Here is a 20,683-nt window from a genome sequence, read left to right as displayed (position 1 = left end):
TGATTCAAACAATTTCTGTAGCCAAGTGTGTTATAGACATTAGTCAGACGAATTGTATAGACAAGTCTGTAGTTGATCCTCATGATTTTGAAGGTTGTGTGTGTTCTGAATGAACACATCTTTGTTTTTCACATCAGCATGTTTCACTCGTATGTTTGTAAAATGTAATGCAATCCAGGGTAGGAAAGTCAAAACAAGATTGTTACCGAATTATCTGCAAAATAAAGTTTCATCTAAAACACTCAGTTTTAGACCACCCGGAGACAAGACTTTTATAGGGAATACTTCAAGTTAAACATGAATGTTTACTCCATAAAAATATGGTTTAAAGGCAAATGCCATTTTAAAACTAGGAACCTGTGGAAACAGTGTAGAAAAACTATTATTTAAAAATTTGATTGGTGAACAATCTCATAATTCTCTGTGTCCCAAATCAAAATATATCAATTAAGATAAGTGAATCAATGTTTCATTGTATGCTTTGTTAGTAACACTAAAAGGGGTAGCAAATTAACATTTGAACACACACACATACTAACACATACATGTCAGACACTTTACCAATATCGTTTCACTTTCATGCACACAATAGCCCTTTTAGGTGTTGTTATTATTGAGGCTCATGGAGGTTAAATTGCCTGAAGTAGGTGTGGTGAAGGTAGGAGTGGATCTCATTAGCATCATGTAAAACTCTCACTCTTTCCCATTACATCACTTGGCATTAACACTGAGCTCAGCACACTAAGGTACCTAATAAAGATGTTATGGACTGAATTGTCCCCCCACCATTCATATGCTGAAGTCCTAAGTTCTAATGTGACTGTATTTGGAGACAGGGTTTTTAAGGAGGTAGTTAAATTAGGTCATAAGGGTGGAGCACTTATCTTATAGGACTGATGTCATTTTAAGAAGAGACACCAGAGATACCTTTCTGTCTGTCTGTCTGTCTGTCTGTCTCTCTCTCTCTCTCTCTCTCTCTCTTTATAGAAGAGGCTACCTGAAGTCGCAGCAAGAAGGTAGTTATCTACAAGCCAGGAAGATGTCCCTCAACAGAGACCAATCCTGTTGGCACCTTCATCTTGGACATCCCAGCTGCCAGAACTTTAAGTAAATTTCTGTAATTCAAGCCACTAAGTCTATGCTATTTTGTTATGGTTGCAAGAGCAGACTAACATAGAAGGAAATGGTTCTCTTATTCATTTATAATCCAGCTATATATGTCTGGAATCATTAACTGTTGAATTGTGAAGAATACCTGGGACAGGTGTTGGAATATCTCATACCTTCTCCTCAGCTCATGAGCCAGTGAACTTCGACTTGCCAAAAATGCTTTGAGCCCCAGTTTACTTATTTGTAAAACAGAAATTTTACTATCTGTTCAGTCTACCCCTCAAAATTATTGTGAAGATTCAAACACTAATACTTCATAAATTGTAAAGAACTAAACAAGCATGAGGGAACAGCATGAGTAAAATTCCAAGTACATGTCCTATGTACCCAGAAAATGCCAACTTCCTTAAAACAGGCATGGAAAATGTTTACAGTATCAAGGCATTAACTAGAGTTACACTAAGAATATATTTCAAATGGCTATTCTAACATATAAAGTTTAAATTTCTGTCAAGTGATTACTCTCTAGAAAAAACCCAGGAGACCTGTTAGGATTCCCCAGTTGAGTGGCTGCAGGTGTGCAGACTTAAATCCCTCATTACACATCACCAGCTTTTACACTCCTTTAATAGTTTTCCTTTGAAAGATTTTCTCTTTTACCTGTAGCATATTTTAGGCCTTTTTCTAAGTAAATAGGAATCAAAAGATCTGTTTTTTATCCCAGGAAACGACATTCTAACTATGGATACTGGCATGTTTAACCTCTGCGGACATAGCTTCTTTATCTAGAAAATGAACATGTTGGACTATGTTTTGAGTTGCCAGATAAAATATAGGAAGCCCAGTTAAATTTTAACTTCAGATTAACAATGACAACAACAACAACAACAACAACAACAACAACAACAACAAAATGTAAGTAGAATTGTGTTCTGTATTCTTATTTGCTACATTTGACAACCCTGGCTGAAAAACTTCTCAGGTCCTGCATTCCCAGGATGGTACTACTTTAGAAGACATGTAATAATAATGATTACAACAGCTGATTTATTTAAGGTTTACTCTGTACTGGGCACTATTCTCAGTGTTTAACATATATAATCTAAGTCAATTCTCTATAAAGCTCCATAGGGTAGTATGAGTTAGGAGCACAGTCCACAAGGCCACCCTCACTGCTGACATTAATTCAAAGTTCAGAGGTCCTCAAAATAACCCTTAGTTTCAATAATTCATTAGAAGGACTCACAAAACTCAGTGAAAGCTGATATTCACAATGAGAGTTTACTATAAACTAAAGAATGAAAATTAAAATCAGCCAAGGGAAGAGACACATAGAGTCCAGGAAGGTTCTGCACATTGAACTTCTAGTTGTCTTCTCCGTGTGGAGTCATAGTCAGTATTAACTCCCCTTGACGATGATGTGTGACAATATGCACAGAGCTTTGTCAACCAGCAAAGCTTGTCTAAGCTCTGGTGTCTTTATTGAGGCTCCATCAACTGCCACATTAGTCTCCAGTCTCTTTATAGATCAGCTAATACTGTAGTATTCAAAGTCATTACCATAAATCACATTTTAGACTTTGTGACATGGCTCAAAATCCCTAGGTAAACAAAGACACTCTTATTAGGCAGGACATTCAACGAATCTAGAGATAATCTCAATCAGTCAAGGGCAAAGGCCAGAAGTTTCCTTGGGCAAGGTTAAATTCTAGTCCAGATTTAGGAATTCTTTTATATTTGGCTAAAATAACATCATTATTAAAACCCAATAATTACTACTTACATACATCATACTATCAAAAGAGTAGAGAAAACTGAGGACCACAAAAGTTATGAGGAGTCCAGAGTCACATAGCAAGTCAGTGGCTAAGTCAGGAATCAACAAAAGCTATGCTACTTCCTCTACAGACTAGGAGAGGGGAGGAGGAAGGAGAGGGAGAGAGAGAGAGAAAGAGAGAGATACTTTGCTCCAGATAACAGAAGATCAACCAAAAGATAACAAAGGGAAGCAGGCAGCTGGCACTCAGTCAAACATGAAATAACTAAAGTTTAATAGCTTAGGGAAGATTTTCTGAAACTAACATGGACTTTTAGTTTTTTGCTATTGTTGTTTATATTTTACACTTTTCTTTAGACAACACATCAATAAAATGGTCTCCTAAAGGAGCATTTTATGGTTTGAACTGGATTTTTGTTTTTATTGCTTTGTTTTTATTGGGAGATGTGGTAAAAGAGTGAGAGAATTGGAATTTAAAGTGTTAGGAGTTAGAGAATACAAAGACTTTTAGCTTTGAAATAGTCCCACAACAACATATTGCTACCTATGCAGTAGTTTAACTACCAGTACACCAAGCACACCAATTAATTAGGTTCAGACATCACCAATCAGTCCAGATACTGGCCATAGATCATGGGTTTGGAAAAATAAGATACTGCAACACTGGTTGAATGTCAATGTTTTATAACTCGTAAGTCCTAGTATTCATTGAGCTTTATTATGGACTAAATGTTTGTGTCACTCCTCCTCCAAATCTACATGTTGAAATTGTAACCCCCAATGTGATGGTATGAGAAGGTAGAGCCTTTGAGAGGTGATTAGGTCATGATGGTGGAGCCTTCATTAATGGGATTTGTGTTCACTTAAAATAGACCCCAGAGAACTCCTTTTACCATTTCTGCTATGTGAGGACACATCAAAAATATGGCCAACTATGAACCAGGAAACAGTCTCTTACCAAACACCAAATCTTCCAGCACCTTGAACTTACACTCCCTAGCCTCCAGAAACATGAGAAATAAGTATTTGTTGTTTAAGCAACCCAGTCTATGTTATTTTTGTTATAGCAGCCCAAACAGACTAATCAAGTACTTATTTTGAATGGGTCACTATTTTACAAACACATTATAGAACTTAGTCTCCACAACATCCCATTTTACAGATGAATAAACTGATATCTAAGAAGGTTAAATAACTGCCTAATATTTCACAGCTAGTAATTGGCAAGGTTTGGATTGGACCAAGTTTATGCAACTTCAGAACTCACAATATTAAGCATATAAAATTGCCTGATTATATGCTGAAATAATAAGATATACTGGCCATTGATAAAGACATTACTGACTGGTTGGTTTGGCTTGGTCTATTTTGGTTTGGTTGAATTTAGTTTGGTTTTTTTTTATTTTTTTAAATTTTTTAATGTTTTCATTTATTTTTGAGAAAAAGAGAATGAGTGGGGGAGGGGCAGAGAGCGAGGGAGACACAGAATCCAAAGCAGGCTCCAGGCCCTGAGCTGTCAGCACAGAGCCCGACCCAGGGCTTGAACTCACGAACCATGAGATCATGACCTGAGCCCAAGTCAGACACTTAACTGACTGAGCCACCCAGGCGCCCCGAATTAATTTGGTTTTAAGCCAAAAGTCCCAAAAGAAAAATTTTAGAATCAATATTTTGGCTTAAACTACTTTATTTGTCTTGCCTCAAAGCAAAGATGTTTCAGTGCATTTAACTTGTCAACAAAAATTCCATAGATAACATTTCACATAATAAGAAAGTAAAAATATTTTTAAAAATTATACTTAGCAGCTATAAAGTACTTCTCATCTTTAAAGAGTTTACCAGCATTCAGCATATTAATTTCTCAAACCTCTGTAATTATTCTCACAGGTGACTGATGAATAAGCTCCAGAATGAAGAAGATGGGCATGGGAGAGTTATGCCTTATGGGAACAGCCATCTTCAAATCACAGTATATCTTTGTGCACCTGGCTCTTTGCAAAGGTTGTATAGTATGGAAATGACACATTGGTCTTCTTTCCTTCACCTACATCAACTGGACTCAGACTCATGAGAAGGGAGACAGCAGTTTAATGTTGCACTTTCACCACAGATGTTGGGGAGATCCAGTGCTCAGCACACTAATCATTCCAACGTGTGGAAAAATAGGAAGGATAAACTCCATTAAAATAAAAAGTATTACTGCAAGGCAGGAATTAACATTGAAACTAAATATGGAAACAGTTTAAAGAATTGCTACATTAAAAACAATTCAAGTATGAAGAAGTTATTTGGTGGAAGACCAAATCAGCATTTCTCTTTTGGTTATATATATACCAATGCCTGACATTGTTTGACCATGCTGACTTTCATGTATAGCTTCAACATATTACAGGAAAAAAGAAGTGCTAAGAATCATACCAACAAGTCAAAGAAAATAACATGGAGAAGAGAGAATTTTATTAATTACACTGTGGTAACAATCCTGTAAACATGTTGATAAAAATCTAAGCCAAATGTTTAATGAATCTGAAGACTTTCTTTTCCCACTGTTACCTTAGACAACAGTTTACCTGAAATCCAAGGACAAAAAGAGCAGAATATTTCTACATCATCACCTCTGTGGGTCAGATATATCTGGGTCTTTAAATTGGGCAGTGGGGAATAAAATAAATATTAATAAAAAGTAAAGATTGCAAAAAAAATTGGACATATTGAAGAGTCATCAGCAATCGCTCATCTAACACCCATGTTTGGAACTGTAGGTACTAATAAATTGAGTGTAAGTGCATATCTAAAATCCAAAGTTCACAAATTACAGGCATGCCAGTTCTCACAAATGCATTAGGTTCACACATAAAATCACCTAATGAGACTGTTCATCATAATCTGGGCTCCAAAGCCCAAGAACTACAACTGAAGAGTGACTAGACCAAGTTGCATGATAATATCAAGGTTCATTCCAGAGAACATCTGTTAGCTATGGTATTTCTATGGCTTTTGAAGGAATCTAGAATATTCCTTCTCAACACAAATGAACTCGGACTAGCATATTATGAAGCAAGTGCACTACATATGGCTATTTTAAGCAAATGGGCCACTTGCAATTTCTTTCAATTATTCCACATCAGCTTCCACTCTACTAATCAGTACAAAATTGGACCAGATAATGATAATTATGGTGAGGTCTCATCAAATAAATAGCAATGGTTAAAATTCTATGCCATCCTGCTACTAGTATTTGTACATGGGAAATAAATAGATTTATTAGAGATTCAGGGTTGAGGATAAGTGATCATCTTCATTTGAGGGGCAGAAATCACATCAACCAAATATGCCAAACATTGCCCCCAGCTGCTCCAGCAACCCCCAACCAATCAAAAAGAAAGTTGAGCTGGTTTTAGTCCCATCTGGACTCCAAGATTGAAGCCAATGAAGAGAAGTAAACATCACCATAAACTGGAGACCGCCAGAGCCTGATTAATTTATTTTGGAAATGGATGATTGGTTTTGAAAAGGAAACTAAATTTACCATTTGTTTACTTCATATCAGGCTGTCTAGGAGAGAAATTTACTGTAAAATTTGTCAAACCCTGTGTTTTTTAAGGTTGTGTGTGTGTGTGTGTGTATGTGTGTGTGTGTGTGTGTTGTTTTGCTTTGTTTTAAAATACTAGTTTCACTACATATGTGACATGAATCCCTACTTAATCAGGAATGGCTTAAAGGCTGCAGTGGTGGCTGACATTAAAGCTGTCATTTAGTTAAATAGCACTAACCTCCTGGGAAAGAACGTGGCATTGGAGGAAGCCAGAGCCTTAGCAGTAGGCGATGGCAGCGGCCTTATTGAGAACAGAGGCAGACCAAAGATAGAGGAGAGGGACAGAATACAGACATTTCAGGGCATCAGGGGCCTGTATTCAAAATACCCTGTGATAACAATGTGGATGTTCCTTAAGTTCTAAGAGTTAAATGTACAAAGGTCAGTAATTTAACTTTAATCATTAGAATGACATAAAATGTGTTTTTCAAAAACAAAACAATATTATGTCCAGAAATTTAAACTTTAATTGATGCTAAAATTCTGTCCTAAATGTCTGCAGGGTAGATTACTTTTATAAATTATTTATTTGGCTAGAATATTTTTGTTTCTTTTTTCTCAAGTCACCCTTTCTCATTCCCAGCCCAATCTTTAGGTGATTCCTACCAGCACCCCAGAGTTCGTTCTTTTACATCACCTATTATGGATTCTGTTTATATATACACAACAGCAATTTACAGGAATGTAGAGAAAAATGATTGAAAAATAATAAACACTTAAAATTATTTTGTTTTCCTTGCCATTAAAAAAACCCCACAACTTTATTTTCTATTTTAAAAGCAATCATAAATATAAATTAGAAAAAGGAAAAGAAAACTTCCTCAATGGCACATTCTAAGACAACTATGCTAATATTCTAGAAAGTTTATTTCTTGAATTATTTATCTTCATAGATTTAGGTTGTTTTCTAAGTTTGATATATCTGTATCTATCTATATATCTATCCAGCTATCCATCCATCTAGTTTTATTATATAGTTTTAAAAGCTTATTAAATTTACCTGTAGCTTTCAATAATTCATTTTAAATTAGAATTCATTTTTTTAATGTTTTTAATGTTTATTTTTATTTTTGAGAGTGAGACAGAGAGACGGAGCATGAGCTGGGAAGGGGCAGAGAGAGAGGGAGAAACAGAATCCAAAGAGGCTCCAGGTTGTGAGCCGTCAGCGCAAAGCCCAATGCAGGGCTCCAACCCATGAACCACGAGATCATGACCTGAGACGAAGTCAGATGCTTAACCCACTGAGCCACCCAAGAGCCCCTAAAAATAGAATTAGTTTTAAAGACACTTGTGAATATATCTGCATAATATTCTACTGAATGGATGTAGCATGAATACGGCAGGATATTAGTAAACTTAGTACCAGTATCTATGTGCTTCTCTTCAATCCCAGGTGTCTTGCAGTTAGATCTGCCATATTCCAGTCAATGGAACATAAATGAAAGTGATACAGGTCACTGCCAAGCCTGTCCCTAACCTCCTCCACATAATTCCCTGTGCGTTCTCTTCCTTATTCCCCTCAGCTGGATAAAGAAGACTAAGTTGAAGGCTCAGGAATCATAGAGGAGAAAAGAATCTGCATTGTTGAATCAGTACATAAAAGGCCATTTACCCAATACCTGATGTGACTGTGACATGAGCAAGAATTAGAACTTCATTGTATTATGTCATGCAGGTAGTTGTTTGTTATATCATCAAGCCTAACTTGACGAATACATGGCTTACCTAGACATTTTGGTTATGTGGCTGATACGGAGGTGCACTGCTCAGATCTCCTCCAGGAGAAACTTTAGCAGTTAGTGCAGAACTGATAGACCCAACTACTATTCCTTTGGCTCTGCCATTGTGTTCACACCAAGTCCAGGCTTCTCCTGAGCTCTTTCCAGCCAATAACAGGACATAGGGTGGGCACTGGAGCCAGGATTTTCCTACATAAAACAGGGATCCTATGACCTTTGTTCAAGGACCCCAATGATTATAGCCAAGACTTTCTAGGAGTTTCATCCAATAAATTTCTCACATGTATAATCTCATCTTCACATCCTCATCCTATAGGATCCAAATCAACATGGGCTATTTCAAAAATGTTCACTGCTATATACAAAATTATGATGAAAATATTTATGCATAATTTCTTGAATTTCAGATTAAATTCTAAAAAGAGATTTTCAGTAGGTAATATGAACGTTTTTTAGAACTCTTGGCACATATCGCCAAATAGTGTCTTAAATTATTACACTTTACTCTAACACAAATAACAAAACTGCTTGCATTACCACATCTTCAACAGAATGAAATGTTACAGTTTTTTAAAAATAATAAAATATTTTTAGTAATTAGAAGGGCAAAAACCATCATCCATAGTTGTTCTCTTATGCACTGTTTCAAACCTAGTAAACTTGAATATAATTCTAAATATCTGTATATTAATTGTATTTCCCCTTTTGTGAGAATTCTATTTGCATCTTTCTCTCATTTAACTCTTGTATATCTAGCCAGTTTTTACAGTTGTAACATTTATTTTTACTCATTAAAATCCCTAGTTCTACTTTAATTTCCTTTAGAAAAGAATTAAAACTAATTTTAAACAAAAATATAATAACTAAATGGAAAATTTTTCTCTGTAAGTATATCAGTATTACATGTAACTAATGATAAAAATGAGCTGTTTTTATTTTTAAAATTTTTTTTTAATGTTTTTTATTTATTTTTGGGACAGAGAGAGACAGAGCATGAACGGGGGAGGGGCAGAGAGAGAGGGAGACACAGAATCGGAAACAGGCTCCAGGCTCCGAGCCATCAGCCCAGAGCCTGACGTGGGGCTCGAACTCACGGACCGCGAGATCGTGACCTGGCTGAAGTCGGAAGCTTAACCGACTGCGCCACCCAGGCGCCCCGAGCTGTTTTTAAATGACACCCTTCTAATGTGTTATAAGCTCTTCTTTCGCCAGAGTGTCAACCTTTTTTTTTTTTTTTTTTTTTGGCACATTTTAAATGTCGACAATGAAGAATGTGTAGAATTACCTGTAATGGAAAAAAACAGAAACTTCTGCTAAAGATACTTAAGAAAATGTATATTTTTTCTTAAATAAGTTTTGCTTTCCTTTTCCAAATATAGCACTGTTGATAATCCTTTATCCATCTTCCATGTCTCCGGGGAATAAAATCAGTTGTGAATATATTTACTGAATCTGTAGTTGAAGAGATCATAAGGAAAAAGATCACAAAATGCCACAAAGAAAAAGGCTCAAAATTTTTATAAAAAATATTTACTAGGGGTGCCTGGATGGCTCAAGTCATTTAAGCAACTGACTTTTGATTTCAGCTCAGGTCATGATCTCACAGGTCATGAGATCAAGCCCCACATTGGACTCTGTGCTGTCAGTACAGAGCCTGCTTGGGATTCTCTTTCTCCCTCTCTCTCTGCCCCTCCCCAATCTCTCTCTTCCTCTCTTTCAAATTAAATAAATAAACATTTAAAAATATTTTTTAGACTACTGAACTAACACATGCTCACACACACAAATCCATACCTTTAAGTCCTAATGTTGACACACAAAAATATAGAAAATAATGTTCCAAACACCTCTGTACCCACCACCAAGCTTAAGAAACAAGCACCGTGGACCATATTAAAGCCTCATATAATTTCTGCATCTTTCCTGTCCACTCACCCAGATAGCCGCTATTATGAATTTAATGTTTATCATTGTTATGCTTCTTTTTACTTTTTCGCTACACATGACACACATGGATAAAAATATATTTGCATTATTTATATTTTATATAAATTGTATCATATCCTATATATCCTTCTGCAATTTAATTCTTTACCTCAAAGTTATACATTAGAGACTTATTTATCGTGGCAGGTGAGGATTTGGTTCATTTTAACTATTGGTAGAATTTTCCTACTCCAGGTAGTGTCTGTGGATTGGCAGCAGTGTATCACCTGGGAGTCTGTTAGAAATTCAGAATCTCAGATCACAATCAACACAGCAGAAATAAAAACAATAATAAGAGAATATTATGAGCAATTATCCACCAATAAAATGGGCAATCTGGGGACAAATTCCTAGAAACATATACACTACCAAAACTGAAACAGGAAGAAATAGAAAATTTGAACAGACTCATAACCAGTAAAGAAATCGAATTAGTAATCAAAACTCTCCCAAAAAAACAAGAGTCCAGGGCCAGATGGCTTTCCAGGGGAATTCTACCAAACATTTAAGGAAGAGTTAACACCTATTCTCTTGAAGCTGTTCCAAAAAATAGAAATGGAAGGAAACTTCCAAACTCTTTCTATGAAGCCAGCATTACCTTGATTCCAAAACCAGACAGAGACCGCACTAAAAAGGAGAACTATAGAACAATTTCCCTGATGAACATGGATGCAAAAATCCTCAACAAGATATTAGCCAACCGGCTCTAACAGTACACTAAAAAAATCATTCACCACGACCAAGAGGGATTTATACCTGGGATGCAGGGCTGGTTCAATATCTGCAAAACCATCAATGGGATTCATCACATCAATAAAAGTAAGGACAAGAATCGCATGATCCTCTCAGTAGATGCAGAGAAAGCATTTGACAAAATACACCATCCTTTCTTGATAAAAACCCTCAAGAAAGTAGGGATAGAAGGAGCATACACCAAGATCATAAAAGCCATATACAAAAGACCCAATGCTAATATCATCCTCAATGGGGAAAAGCTGAGAGCTTTCCCCCTAAGGTCAGGAACGAGACAGGTATGTCCACTCTCACCACTGTTATTCAACATAGTATTGGAAGTCTTAGCCTCTGCAATCAGACAACACAAAGAAATAAAAGGCATCCGAATTGGCCAGGACGAGGTCAAACTTTCACTCTTTGCAGATGACATGATACTCTATATGGAAAACCCTAAAGATTCCACAAAAGAAAAACCCTGCTAGAACTGATTCATGAATTCAGCAAAGTTGCAGGATATAAAACCAATGCACAGAAATTGGTTGCATTCCTATACACCAACACTGAAGTGACAGAAAGAGAAATCAAGGAATCGATCCCATGTACAATTGCACCAAAAACCATAAAATACCTAGGAATAAATCTAACCAAAGAGATGAAAAATCTATACACTGAAAACTATAGAAAGCTTATGAAAGAAATTGAAGAAGAACAAGAAAATGGAAAAATATTCCATGTACCTGGATAAGAAGAACAAATATTGTTAACATGTCAATACTACCCAAAGCAATCTACATATTCAATGCAATCCCTATCAAAATAACACCAGCATTCTTCACAGAGCTAGAACAAATAATCCTAAAATGTGTATAGAACCAGAAAAGACCCCAAATAGCCAAAGCAATCTTGAAAAGAAAACCAAAGCAGGAGGCATCACAATCCTGGACTTCAAGCTGTACTACAAAGTTGTAATCATCAAGACAGTATGGTACTGGCACAAAAACAGACACTCAGATCAATGGAACAGAATAGAGAACCCAGAAATGGACCCACAAACCTATGGCCAACTAATCTTTGACAAAGCAGGAAAGAATATCCAATGGAATAAACACAGTCTCTTCAGCAAGTGGTGCTGGGAAAACTGGACAGCGACATGCAGAAGAATAAACCTGGACCACTTTCTCACACCAGACACAAAAATAAACTCAAAACAGATGAAAGACCTAAATGTAAGAGAGGAATCCATCAAAATCCTCGAGGGGAAAGCAGGCAAAAACTTTGATCTTGGCTGCAGAAACTTCTTACTCAGCACGTCTCCAGAGGCAAGGGAAACAAAGGCAAAAATGAACTATATTGGGACCTCACCAAAATAAAAAGCCTCTGCACAGTGAAGGAAACAATCAGCAAAACTAAAAGGCGACCAACAGAATGGGAGAAGATATTTGCAAATGACATATCAGATAAAGGATTACTATCCAAAAACTATAAGGAATTTATCAAACTCAGCACCCAAAAACCAAATTATCCAGTGAAGAAATGGGCAAAAAAAATGAATAGACACTTCTCCAAAGAAGACATCCAGATGGCCAACCGACACATGAAAAAATGCTCAACATTCACTCATCATTAGGGAAATACAAATCAAAACCACAATGAGATACCACCTTACACCTGTCAGAATGGCTAACATCAACAATTCAGGCAACAACAGATGGTGGTGAGGATGCGGAGAAACAGGATCTCTTTTGCAGTACTGGTGGGAATGCAAACTGGTGCAGCCACTCTGGAAAACAGTATGGAGGTTCCTCAAAAAACTAAAAATAGAACTACCCTTCGACCCAGCAATTGTACTACTAGGTATTTATCCAAGGGGTACAGGTATGCTGTTTCGAAGGGATACATGCACCCCAATGTTTATAGCACCACTATCAACGATAGCCAAAGTATGGAAAGAGCCCAAATGTCCATCGATGGATGAATGGATAAAATGTATATGTGTATGTGTATGTGTATGTATATGTATATATATATGTATATGTATTGTGTGTATTACTCAGCAATCAAAAGAATGAAATCTTGCCATTTGCAACTACATGGATGGAACTGGAGGGGATTATGCTAAGCGAAATTAGTCAGAGAAAGACAAATATCATATGACTTCACTCATATGAGGACTTTAAGACACAGAACAGATGAACATAAGGGAGAGGAAGCAAAAATAATATAAAAACAGGGAGGGGACAAAACATAAGAGACTCTTAAATATGGAGAACAAAGAGAGGGTTACCAGAGGGGTCGTGGGAGGGGGGATGGGCTAAATGGGTAAGAGGCACTAAGGAATCTACTCCTGAAATCATTATTGAACTACATGCTAACTAATTTGGATACAAATTTAAAAAATAAATTAATTTAAAAAAAGAAATTCAGAATCTCAGGACCTACTGCAGAACTACAGAATCAGAATCCATATTTTAACAATATCCCTGCATGGTTTAGATGCACTCTAAAGTTTGAGAAATACTGGCATTCAATTGTATTGTATTAAAACTTCACAGTTTATCCATTCTCTGCTAATGGATATTTAGGCTTCTCCTAAATTTTTAATAGGCTGATTTGCCATTTTGCTTGTTTTATATTTTTAAGAAATCTTTCCTATCTATAAAACAATAAATGTTTCATGAGTGGTCCCCACTTAGACATGTAAATGACTTACTGAGGGAGTAGTTTTTTTGCCAGAATGAAGTGGACTAGTAATATGCATAAGATCCTGCATCTATTGACTAACATCAACAAAATACTGGATACCATAAATTTTAACGGTTTCCTACCCTCGCATCCATTTTATTAGAACCTAAATCTGCAAGGACAAGAATGAGGCACCTAGTTATCAGTCTACCATGTTGATGGCCAGGATTCTCCCTGACAAGTTTTACAAAACTCTTTCAAAGTTCTATGGCTCCACTTGCTCTGCACTAAGCATCACCAGGGATGAATGGAGTCTAGTGCCCATCCCCCATATTCACAGGCAGGCATTCAACTCAAGGTCCTGTCACTTCCAGGCTTCTGTGTCTGAGCCTTCCTTCACTGGGTCACCTGCAACCCCTCTGTTTTTGTTCTCGGTATTTGAGTCATCAAACTCTCGGGTACAGCAATTCCCCACTGAGAATACAAAGTACTAAAAGAGTTATCTCTTGCTTCTTGGGTCAACTTTGGTATGCCTGAAACTCTTTTTCATGAAAGTCTGTTAATCCTCTTTTGGAGACAAGGAGAGCTCAGACCTTGGGAAGAAGCCCATTTTAGTCCTCTTCTTTCTTTAGAGAAAACACACAAGCCAGAAAAATAATGCATGGTGCCAATTCGTTTCTCCTAACTTACTCTCCAAGCTTAACATTTGCTAAAGTTGGAGGATCTAAATCAGGGTAGACCAACCAAGTTCTCTTCCAGACTGTTTGCCCTTAGCTTTGATTCACTACATTTTTTTTTAAATTCATGTTCTCCACCTCAACACCTTCCCATTTATAAATTAGGAGTTTGGCTGAAAAGAGTATAAATAGTTTCACCAGTGTCTCAAGTTTGCTCTTGAAAACATGGAGACATAGTTCTTCTGGAAAATATCATTTCAGAAATGGTCTCATTGTTTTGATGCAGCGCAAAGTCCAAAAGGATTCCTCCTTCTTGAGACTCTATGGGGGTCCACTCAAAATGCTGCCTCAGCAATGAAGTTATAATCACACAATCAGCCCCTTTTACCAATGAATTAAAAAACACATTTTAAAAAATAGAACATATGATGCCTAGGCAAAATAGAAATGGATCAGAGAAGGTGGTAAGATCGACAGGTTGTGTGAAGGCAAAATCCAGTAACTAAACACTTGCTAAAGTGGACACAGCTAGTTGATGGCAAAGCTGACAAAATTCTGAGTGTTGCTACCCAGGCAAGTGAATTCACTAAACGTATTCACTGCCTACTAGGTGCCAAGTACTTCATACTTCATCTCATTCAATCTATAAAATCATCCTATAGAGTAATATAACCATCATCATATTACATATAAGGAAAATAAACCTTGCATTTAAAAAAAAGGATTATTTACTTCGTAAACAACATAACTGAGTTTTCTTTAGGTGGGATTTCAGGTTGCAGGTCCAGCTCTCTTTCCAGTATATCTCACTAAATAGCCAATAAAAATACCAGGCAGTTACCAGCCCAAAGAAGTCAAATTAAAAGTAATCATCCAGATTGCTCCATCTTTGGCCCTTTTGTGTTCCATTTGACTTGATCTACCTGGAAAGAAGCTAGGAGACCACTCTGGACACATATTCTGAAGCATTCCTTCTGGCCAGACAGCACCACTTTTCTCATCAGATACTCACAGGACACTTTAATCTCCAGTCACACTGGGACAACAGAGAACTCAAGATTCCGGATTTGTACTTTCTACTGTGTTATAACAAAGAATTTCTCTCTCTCCCTCTCTTTTTCTCAATCTTCCTCTTCATTCTTTTTTTTTAAGTTTATTTATTTTGATAGGGAGAGAGAGAGACAGAGAGAGAGAGAACACAAGTAGGGGAGGGGCAGAGAGAGAGAGAGGGAGAGAGAATCCCAAGTAGGCTCCATGCTGTCATCTCAAAGCCAGACACAGAGCTTGAACCCATGAACTGTGAGATCATGACCTGAGCAGAAATCAAGAGTAGGACACTTAATCAACTTAGCCACTCAGGCACCTCTCTCTTCATTCTTTTATGGAAATTCCCAAATGAGACTAGTAATATCCCATACACAGGCCTTATAGTGAAATTGCTAATCATTTTTACTGGGATCTTTGTTCCTGCTCACAGTTACCATAGTACGTGGACATAATTTGAATTAGGGCTCAGACAACTAAGGGACTAGTTGTCATTCAAACTCATTTTACCTATATTCTCACCTATACGGTGAGCAGGTGATATTTAATAGTCAGGCTTTTTAAGCCCAGATTCTTCTTTTATAAAAGATCTCCATGCTAAGAGGCTTCTAGACATCCCACCCCACCAGTGTTTGCCAGACAGATCTCAGTCCCATCTGAGACCAGCCCCAAACAGAGCCCCTTGGGGTAATAAAGAGAGAGCAATATTTATTAAATTCCTGCCTTGAGTAAGCCCTGAGTCAAGGGTTGTATTTATATTAGTTATTCTTTTCATAAACTTGCAGGTAAGTATTATTTATCTTCATTTTTATAAGGAAACTGAGATAAGAAACTTTAAAGTGTCTGAGACTATATAGATCATAAGTAAATTATTATTAACTTTACCTCAAGTCCTTCTGTCTCTGAAGCCCACTGCTATGTGTTTGTGTCCCCCCCGCCAAAATTCTTATGTTGAAGCCCTAATGCCCAGTGCTACTAAATCTGGAGATAGAGGTGAAGTCCATGCTCTTGTTCCAGACCACACTTTGAGCAGTAAGGATCTGACATCAGAGATATGCTTAGGATCAACCAAAGCCTAAAGTATAAATACAAAAGTGAATTTTAAGAGTAGACTAGTCCTGATGGGCACAATAGATAAAGGGGACTAAGAGGTACAATCTTCCGGTTATAAGTCACAGAGATGAAAGGTATAGCAGAGAGAATGTAGTCAACAATACTGTAATAACATGTGTGGTGACAGATGGTGACCACACTTATTGTGAGCACTGTGTAATGTATACAATTATCAGATCAATATGTTGTACACCTGAAGTTAACATTGTATGCAAATTATACTTCAATAAAAAAAAAGTCCCAATAAAAGATTTTCTAGACATCAAAAAAAAAAAAATTAGTTAATTAATTAATTAATTAAGGTTAAATGAGGTCATCAGGATGGAACCCTAATCTAATAGGACTCTGGCCTTATGAAAAAAGGAAGAGATTTCTCTCCCTCCTCTTCTCTCTCTATGTCTGTCTCCATCCTTCTTACCCTCCCCTCCCTCTCCACTACGTGAGGACACAGAAAGGGAAGGAAACCATCTGCAAGCCAAGAAGAGAGTCTCACCAAAAACCAAATCAACAAATATCTTGATCTTAGACTTTCCAGCCTCCAGAAATGTGAAAAATAGATGTCTGTGTTAACCCACCTAGTCTGTGCTATTTTTTCAGAGCAGTCTAAGACGACTAAGACACCCATTTTCTTTCTTCTGTGTCTGTTTCTCTCAAGTAGCTTCCAGACCATTTCATTCTCCCCTATAAATACTGATTTACACTTATGTGCCCTGTGCTTTGTGTGGGAAATATAATGATGAGAAAAAACAGACAAGGCCTTTACCAGCATGGAGTATACAGCCTAAAGGAAGAAGTAAACAGGAACCAAATTATCATACACATATATAATCATATGATTACTGATATTGGGCTCCCCAACCCCCACGTCCATCAGGCATATGCAAGTCCAAAGGCAATTTGTAAATTCAAGAGATATTTTTCCTAGAAACTTCTTATTTCCCAGGTTAATATATACATATATAATATATATACATGTATATTATATATATATAATATATAAGTACCATATATATTTATATATATAATTAATATATATATATAATATGTATATATATCTATACATAATGGTTTCATTAAAGAGGGATATATTTCATCCAACCCTACTACTTGGATTCATCCAAGTCTCAGGGTAAATCTGGACCCTGTAATGTAGCAATTAGTCTAAAAATGAAAATTAATTTGGGAGAGGTAGTACATGACTATACAGTCACACTGAGGTATGAAATCCATGAGCAGACATGCTTGAGAGAAAATTTGCTAACAGAGTATGTGTAAACATTTCCTACAGTATCATTTTGCCTCAGGCCTGTCCTGAAGGAGAACTATGACTTCAGAAACTCCGTATGAGTTTAAAGCCTTACTAAGGTAATTGTATTGCCATTTTATAAGTCTTGTGTACATTTCAGATAGTTTCAACCGCCTTGGGAAAAAATATTAGAAATGAAGTTTGGAACATTTCCTTTGAAGGAAAACACTCATGCTATTAGATTGTTTTGGGAAAGGTTACTTATGGCTGAATGATGAGGAGGATTTTAAGATAATTGCTGCTCAGTGCTCCAGTTGAGAATTTGAGGTTGGAGTTTGAAAGGGCAGAGTTGGCAGAAACTTTATGACATCTTAAATAAATTATAAGAGAGCAATTTCACCATATTTAAAAGAGCATTATTTTTCAGAACCAAAGAGAGTCCCTCTCAAGAGCACATTATGCCTTTAACTGTTAAGGGTGAGCAAATAACTTCATTTCTGAGACACCAGCAATGGAGGGAAGGGGTTGTTGGTTTAGGTCCCTAGGTTCTTTAAGGAAAAAGAAAAAGAAGATTTGATTGGGTAGGTCATGAAGGCTTAGCTGAGGCAAGCATCACATGTAATAAAGGGCCTATGGATTGGTCAGGGTGGTCCTTTTCTTCCATGGGCTATAATTCTGTTTCCACTGGGATGTTGGAGATGAAGTTGGAAGGAATGTGGCTCAGAGCTCTGACACTATCTTTTTCTGACTTGTGACAGCCAAACACCAGAGATTTGATGGAGAAAAATTCTGTGGCTTCCCTGTGATAGGGAAGGAAATGTTGTCATGCCAGGAACAGTGCTTACTTTCACAGTGAGTCACCTTATGCTGGACAGTTCTTGAGTACAGAGACCCATGTTTCATAGCACATCTGTTAATAGGCTTCAGTAAGGAATAAGGATGCTGCCAGTGAGCAAAGAGCTCATTAAAGCAGCATAACCTACACATCAGATCAGGCCACGATCCTGCTCAATGTCTTTCTGTGGCCTCCTGATGCCTATGGAATAAAACCTAAACTCTGCAGCATGGCATATTTCTATGTAAGTGGCCTTTTATCTACATTTGCTTCTTCCCATACCTGGTGATTGAGAATGCCACCATACTCTCCATCATACTGTCCTGCCTCTGGCTTTTTGTTCCCATGTTTCCTCCCTTCCACCTTCCCACCAACTTTTGAGTGCTTATTTATCTTTCAGGTCTTGACTCCAGTGTAATGCAATCTTCCCAGTCTGAGGGTATTCTTTCTCTGCCAGGCAGAAAACTCCACAGTCCCCTCCATGCCTCCAATACAACTCTTATTATCATTTTGTGTGGCCATTGCTTGCCTTGTCATAAGACTATGAGGTCCCTGAGAAGATGATCCATGCTGTAGTCTTCCTAACTTACTAGTTGGGTGACTTTGGGCAAATTACTTAACCACTTTGGTGAAAGAATTAATCTTTCTTCAGGGAAACTGAAATACATATTCCCTTGTACTTTGAAAAATGTAGATAATTATCCAGCTTGGTGATGCTGAGTATAAAGAAGCTGTACATAAAATTCACAACAGAGAAGGGATAGTTGAGAAGTCAGAACTCAAAACTAAAGTGAATCAGGAAAAGTAAGTTTCTGAGATCTCTGCAGATATTGGGAAGGACCACAGGGTTGGGGTTCAAAGAAATCTGATTAAATCCTAAGGAGTAAAGTTGTACCAAGAGACTGAAAGATTCAAGGTTACCCATCTAAAAAAATAGCTATACACACCTGTATTCCCTAATACTATACTATTTGTTATGACCTGATGGTCTCCATCTTCAAGCTTTGCCCCAGGAATTAGCTCTAACTTCTCTCGTCTTGTACCTTCTGTCAGATTATGTCAAAAAAGAAAAAACAACAAAAACAAAAAGACCTTGTAAGCCTTTCATAAAGCTCCTCTGAGTACTGGATAAATGTGCATGACTCAACACTACTTCATGCAAAAAGCAATTTCTTTAGAGTGCACCCCAAGACTATAGCCTAAAAACACCCCAGACTAGGAAAAGTGAATCTTAGCCTCACCAGCTCCTGTAACACTTCTAAATCTTGATTTAGCATGATCTTTATATGATAAATGGATATCCTGTTCTGAGATGGTTACACTGGCATTTCTAAATCCATGAGGTTGATTCCACATTAACACTTGTAGTGTCCTAAGAAGGATTATCGTCACTTTCATCTTAAAGCATCTGAAACATCCTTAGTTTAGTCGTTCATTGAAAATATTAACTCTTGATATCTCTGGATGACAGGGATACTGTTTATGTAACTGTTCCTCCAGCCTCATAAAAATAACATCATAATTGAGGACGAGCTCAGTGTCACCTTCATACTGGCCCCCCGTGACCTAAACGATAATGGCAAAACCTCCTTTCAAGATGCAAAGAACAAGTGTAGATCCACCAATACCATAAGAAATCTTTAGCTATGTCTTTTCCTAGGACAGAATGGAGACAATGAAGGAAAGACCCATTAATCACTCAGCAGGCCTCAATGAAAGATTTAGCACATCTGTTGGCACAGGTCCTCTGAACATGGGCTCTTTGGCTTCCTTGAATAAAGTCCACATGCTCCTATAGCTCTTCAAAAATGCAAACCATTTCAGGATGGAATCTAAGTTTTACCCCTGATTTTTTTTTTTTTAAGCAGTAATAGTTCTTGACTATTTTCTTTGTCAAGTTGGTAATTTGGTACTTTCTTCAGGTCAGAAGGTCAGTATCCTTTTCAGATCATGAGGAAACATTGCCTCTTGCTAATGTTTCCAGGTGAACAATATCTCAAAGTATTGCATATGTATGGCTAACATCTTCTAAAATAATATTTTGCTAGAAATACAAAAGATGATTTCATGAGTGGATAGTTCATATTGAATGCTTATGATGGTACGAATCTTGAAGCATGAAGGCAGATGAGGTCAAAGTCTAT

The 20,683-nt window shown here is 37.1% G+C and overlaps 1 long non-coding RNA gene across 1 annotated transcript in view; it reads right to left on the bottom strand.

Moving 5' to 3' along the window:
- The window catches only part of LOC131511966 (uncharacterized), a 54,620-nt gene extending 46,530 nt beyond the window's left edge, over nt 1–8,090 (bottom strand). Inside the window, exon 1 of the long non-coding RNA XR_009261843.1 lies at nt 7,846–8,090. This is a non-coding gene — a long non-coding RNA (uncharacterized LOC131511966). The remainder of the gene's footprint in view (nt 1–7,845) is intronic.
- Nucleotides 8,091–20,683: the final 12,593 nt, after the last annotated feature.

This window comes from Neofelis nebulosa, chromosome 5, assembly GCF_028018385.1.
Source record: "Neofelis nebulosa isolate mNeoNeb1 chromosome 5, mNeoNeb1.pri, whole genome shotgun sequence".
In the NCBI taxonomy this organism is placed as follows: domain Eukaryota; kingdom Metazoa; phylum Chordata; class Mammalia; order Carnivora; family Felidae; genus Neofelis; species Neofelis nebulosa.
The sequence above is the reverse complement of the archived record's forward strand: the minus strand, read 5'-3'. Positions and strand labels throughout refer to the sequence as shown.